At 36.9% G+C, this 6,127-nt stretch overlaps 1 pseudogene; it reads left to right on the top strand.

The window, feature by feature from the left end:
* The first annotated feature begins 5,250 nt into the window (after positions 1-5,250).
* LOC123332981 lies at positions 5,251-5,920 on the top strand (annotated as a pseudogene).
* Positions 5,921-6,127: the final 207 nt, after the last annotated feature.

Below are 6,127 nucleotides of genomic sequence, written 5' to 3'. Positions count from 1 at the left end.
ATCACAGCATTGTATTATTTGGGTCATGGAGATCTTTTTTGTATAGTTCTTCTGTGTATTGCTGCCACCTCTTCTTAATATCTTCTGTTTCTCTTAGGTCCATACCATTTCTGTCCTTTATTGTGCCCATGTTTACATGAAATGTTCCCTTGGTATCTCTAATTTTCTTGAAGAGATCTGTGGTCTTTCCCTTTCTATTGTTTTCCTCTATTTCTTTGCATTTATCACTGTGGAAGGCTAAATGACTTGCTAAATGACATGTTAAAAATAATACATCATTATATCATACATGTTCATGGAATTTTCTCAGTTCTAGCTCCTCACAAATCTAAACTCACAAAGAAAATATGAAGGCATTAAAGATCCATTAATTTAAATAATAGACTGAAGAAAACAGATATTGCCTTAGGGTGGACAAATATTGGTCAATAACTCCTTATTAACTGTCTACATTATCATTTCTTTATTTTAGCACTTACTTCTTATACTTTGGTCTTGTAATTACTTTCTACACTCTGGACCCTTGTGTTATTTTCTGGCAAGCAAACTGATCTAGTAAAGATTCAACATAGTTCATTGACACTTAAAGGTTTTTACTAAATCTTTATTAATACTGAATTTTAAAGGTTAAAACAATTTTTCAGTGGTTTTCAAAATATGACTCTGATGTGCTTTGCTTTATATTTATGCTGATTGAGTTTATTTAACTCCTTTTATCTTTAGATTCAGCGTTAGAATTCAAATTAGAATATTTCTTGATCATTATTTCTTCAAATATTTTTTCTTCCACCTTCAGGTCTGATTCCCTCTGTGCTCCATTCTATTACTATGTTTTCAAGTGCACTGATCTTTCTTCTGTGGCATCTAATCTGCTGTTCATATCATCCAGTGTACTGTTTATTTCAAATATTGTTTAGCAACTTTAAAAGTTTTACAGTCTTCTTTTTAAATTTTTGCTCTTTTTTGCTATCTTCTAGTTCTCTCCTCCTCATGTTCATAGTTTTGTTTTATTCTGAGCATTCGGGACATATACATTAGCTATTTTAATATAATGTCATCTTTGCCATTTCTGCATCTCTTTCTTTTGATTCATTTTCCTGCTGGTTATAGATCCTATTTTTCCTGCTTATTTGCATATGTAGTTATTTTGTATTGAATCTTAGAAATTATGATATTTGTGTTGGGTGAATAGATTTTATTTCTTTAATAAGCTTGGAGGTTTCTTTAGCATGTATGTAAGCTGCTTAAAAGAAATTTGATCCTTTGGGGATGGCTATTAAGCCTTGTGAAGCCAACTTCAGAGAAATCTTTAGTCTATAGTTGATTTGGCTCAACTTCTAAAGTTGTGTACTATCCCTAAGGCCTCGTAAAGTATTTAACTTTGTATTTCTGCTTTTGGTATTTTTGAGCTCTAGGATTTGTTTAGACTGGTGTTACCCCAAGCGCTTCATGGAATGTTTCCCTATTCATGTACAGATAAATAATAAGGTAAATATTCAAGAAGATCTCGCTATAGTTCTCTGAACTTCTGTCTCTGCGCTGTCTTCTCCCCAGTATATTTTCCAACACGTTGATCCTTCTCTACCTCCTTCCACCTGACTCTGGCTCTTCAGCTGATTGAGATCACTCAGCTTTGTTTGGCTTCTCTTTCCCTGTACCATAGCTCAGAAAACTGACTTCAGAAAGTAACGTATATCAAGCATAAGTCTGACTTATTTGTCTTCTTTCTCTCAAGAATCACAGTCCTATTCTGGCTCTTTTCTAATGTCTGAAACCTGTTGAAGTGTATATAATTTTTTAGCTGTTTATAGCAGCAGGGTCATTCTAAGAGTAGTGTTTTATGGCCAGAAGTAGAAACACCCTTGAATTCATTAATTTTTTTTTTCCTATTTCTTTCCCTGAAAAGGGCCCATAAAGAATGATGCATCATCAATACAAGTATATCCAGATCTTTGTTTTAAAATACTATTAGTAACTGAAATGAAACAAAACTCCTTATGGCTGATTTCCAACTTCCCATTGACTGATTATAGATGTGGTACAGGGAAAGGAAGAGATGAGCCTGGAAATTCTTGTTACATGAGAAAGTAAAAACATACTAAAAAAAAATGATGAATGTATATCAAAATTTTAAAAGTGTCTGAACAGCTCATATATCAAACAACTCAAGAATTCCAGTGAAATATAGATGGGTCAATGTTTTAGGAGTAAAAGTCTTCCTCAAAATATGGAGCTACATTTGTATAGGAAAAACTAAGTAAATATAGATTCACCCTGCATGTGTGCATGCTATGTCACTTCTCATATCCAACTCTTTGCAACCCTGTGGACTGTTGCCTGCCAGGCTCCTCTGTTCATGGGGTTCTCCAGGTAAGAATGCTGGAGTATGTTGTCATGCCTTCTTCCAGGGGATCTTCCAGACCCAGGGATCAAGCTGTGTCTTCTATGTCTATTGCATTGGCTGGTGGGTTCTTTACCACTAGGACTACCTGGGAAGCCCATGCTGCTGCTGCTGCTAAGTCGCTTCACTCATGTCCGACTCTGTGCGACTCCATAGAGGGCAGCCCACCAGGCTCTGCCGTCCCTGGGATTCTCCAGGCAAGAACACTGGAGTGGGTTGCCATTTCCTTCTCCAATGCATCAAAGTGAAAAGTGAAAGTGAAGTCCCTCAGTCATGTCCAACTCTTCACGACCCTATGGACTGCAGCCTACCAGGCTCCTCCGTCCATGAGATTTTCCAGGCAAGAGTACTGGAGTGGGTTGCCATTGCCTTAGCCCAAGTCAAAAAAAATTTATATACGTATCTGTATAATCCCTTAGCCAGATTCAGTTTCATTGCTCAGAGTCAAGTGTGCTCTGAAAGAATTTTATTAACTTGCCTCAAACATAGTATAAAAAAGGATAACAAAGACACCGTCCTATCTCCTGACCAGTCTTCAAAAGAAACAAAACAATAAAAACAAACAAAAAAGAAAGCAACCAAGTAACAAAACCAGCATAGGGTAGCCAGGTAATGTGAAATAGTGTCATGATTAAACATAACTTGTAAAGAAACAAAAAACAGAAATAAATTACTTGCAAGGCAGAAAGTCAGGAAGCCCATAGATTCACCCTAATAAAGCCTAAAACAAGAGCCTTCACAAGATAGAGAGATTCACTAATAATGTAACTGCCAGGTAGAGAAAATTCAATATTCTTCTGATGAAGGTAACAAAATCAAGATTTTTTTCAATATATCATCAACAGTGTTTTTCAGTTCAGTCACTCAGTAGTGTCTGACTCTTTGCAACCCCATGAATCGCAGCATGCCAGGCCTCCCTGTCCATCATCAACTCCCGGAATTCACTCAGACTCATATCCATCAAGTCAGTGATGCCATCCAGCCATCTCATCCTCTGTCGTCCCCTTCTCCTCCTGCCCCCAATCCCTCCCAGCATCAAGTTTTTTTTAATGAATCAACTCTTTGCATGAGGTGGCCAAAGTACTGGAGTTTCAGCTTTAGCATCATTCCTTCCAAAGAAATCCCAGGGCTGATCTCCTTCAGAATAGTGTTTTACATAGAGTTAAAACTTTTTTGATATATGAAGAGGCAAGAAAATTAAATTTATAATCAAAGTAGAAAGCAAGTGGATAGAAAAAGATACTCAGATGGTACATTTGTTTGAATTAGCAGCCAAATACATCAAAATTACTGATGGAGATAAGTTAAATAATTTATAGCCAAAGATGATTAGAATGTTAAAGAGGAAAGGAGTTTCAGAACAGATTGAAATCTCTCTTAAAAGTACCAAATATAAATCTTAGAACTAAAAAGATACAATATTTGAAATAAAATTATTGGAGGGGAATAATGACAATATAGAGAAAGAATATGTACTTGAAGATCAGTAAATAGAAACTAATCTAATCTGAAGCACAGATATATAAAAAGGAAAGTTGAAAAAATAGAGCCACAGAGACTTAGGTGGTGATAGTAACGAACAGTCTAAATACAAACCTAAACCTATGAACCTTCTTGAAGTTGAGAGCATGCATCTTGTTCCAGCAGGGAACCAGAACCTGGGCCATCAGTGTCAGGCGTAAGTGAAATTGCAGATTGTTCTCCATTTCTTATTGCTGACAATCCTTCAGCTCTGCCTTAGCACACACCACCTCTCCCTCTTCCAGTCAGTAATTCTTCTTGCCTATTCACTGGATGCCAGCTCTTGTACTATACTACTGTGCTTTTCAAGGTACCATAGTGTAAGATTAAAAATGCTTTCTTTGTTTTTTTATGTTTATTTTTGTGTATTATTTGTGTGAAAAGTATTACAAACCCTATTATGGTGCAATACTATAGCGAATAGTGGGGTACCTAGACTAATTTTGTTGGACTTAACCAACAAATTGGACTTACGAATGTCCTCTTGGAACAGAACAGTTTGTATGCAGGGAACCTACTATACATGTAATTGATGTCCCAGGAAGAGAAGTAAAAATGCGAAAGAAAAAATATTAACCCCAAATAAAATGTTTAAGCTTTTAAAAACATCAGTCCAAGGAGCCAAGAAGAAAGAAATCCCAAGCAGGATAAATACAATAAAAACGACACCAGGTCTCAGCCTGGTGAAAATACTACTAATGACATATAAAGCAAATATCCCAAAAGCACCCAGTAAGAACGACAGAAGGGAGGTAGAAAAAAAGAAAAAAGGGAGAGAAAGAAAGAGAACAAGCAATGTATACAGTAGAAGATGAACAGGACAGCTGGTGGAAGAGAGATAGCGATGAAATGGTATCTTTAAAGTGCTTAAAAAAATAAAGTACATTTGCCTGGAATGGTATATACAGTGAAGATATTCTTCAAAAAAGAAGGTAAAATAAAGAAAACAAGACTTAAGGAAAACAAAACTTAAGAGAATCGGGGACTAACAGAGCAGGGTTGCAAGGGTCATCACAGGAAGTGGATACAACAGAAGAAAATTAGACTGAAAATAATTATTGCCTTGTGTGAATTAATTAGATATTAATTCCAGGGAGATGAAAAGTTAAGGGAACATATTGTCATCTCTATATTAACCAGTAGAAAACTAATTGAAACAGTGAATAACAAAATTCTGCATAGGAGGTAGAGTGGAATAGTAAAAACAATCTATTACTATATCATTAATTTAACAGAAAGTAAGGGAGGAGAGATGGAAACTAGGGGTTTGAGGGTTCCTGGCACCATCTTCTGCCTCCTTGACCTTGCTGGCCTCTTGCCAGGAAACTATGAAAGAAATAAATGGCATTCTGCACAAATTGAGGCAGAAGATCAAAATCTGAGTAATAGGTGGGTTGACTTTTGATAAAGTGCAAGAGAAGCTGGAAAATGATGTGGTTAAAAAAGATATGATTATGTGTTTCCAGGAAATGGCTTGGTGGCATACAAAGATAGGTAATTCTAATACAAACAGAATATTCAAGGTCACCTGGGTGAGGCCCTAATCCAAGATTTAATCAATTGTCTGAGCTACATTGCAGAAATGAAACTCCTGAAGAAAAGGGGTATTTTTAATGAAATTCTAAATGAGACATGAATGTGTCCTCTATTGAAAGAAGCTGCAGCCCTAAAGAGCACACAGAATTCTTTGTACACTACTAATGAAGAAAAGTTAAGACAAAAAACATGTAGCAGATCTGGAGAAAGAGTTTGCAAATAAAAACCTCATATTTTCTGTTAGGAGGCCAGATCAGCTTTCATGTCTTTCCTGATAGCTAGAACAAGAGATGTTTCCTGGGATGTGTGGAAAATCATGATTATAAGACTGTTTCTGTCTTTGGAGACATAACCATGGCAAGTAGGAAATACCATGAGATAGTCACAGATCTGAGAACCACAGGCCACACCAAGTCTGTGCCTGAGGACACATGCGAGATCCTTAAGGAGTTCTTGTCCTAATGATCCTTTTCCCCATGGGAAGACAAGGGAGCTGACAGGGTCATTCAGTGGCTAAACCTGAGGTTTCCTCTTATGCTCATGTGCCCCAGTCCAGGCCAGTCTCTCCACAGGGTCAGTCATCTCATGAGTCCTGACAGTGGTATCCCCAGTCAGCCAGGAGAACACTCTCTACCCTGAAACACATGATGCCCTCCATCTCCAAGGCAA

This window comes from Bubalus bubalis, chromosome 1, assembly GCF_019923935.1.
Source record: "Bubalus bubalis isolate 160015118507 breed Murrah chromosome 1, NDDB_SH_1, whole genome shotgun sequence".
Classification (NCBI taxonomy): Eukaryota; Metazoa; Chordata; class Mammalia; order Artiodactyla; family Bovidae; genus Bubalus; species Bubalus bubalis.
The sequence above is the reverse complement of the archived record's forward strand: the minus strand, read 5'-3'. Positions and strand labels throughout refer to the sequence as shown.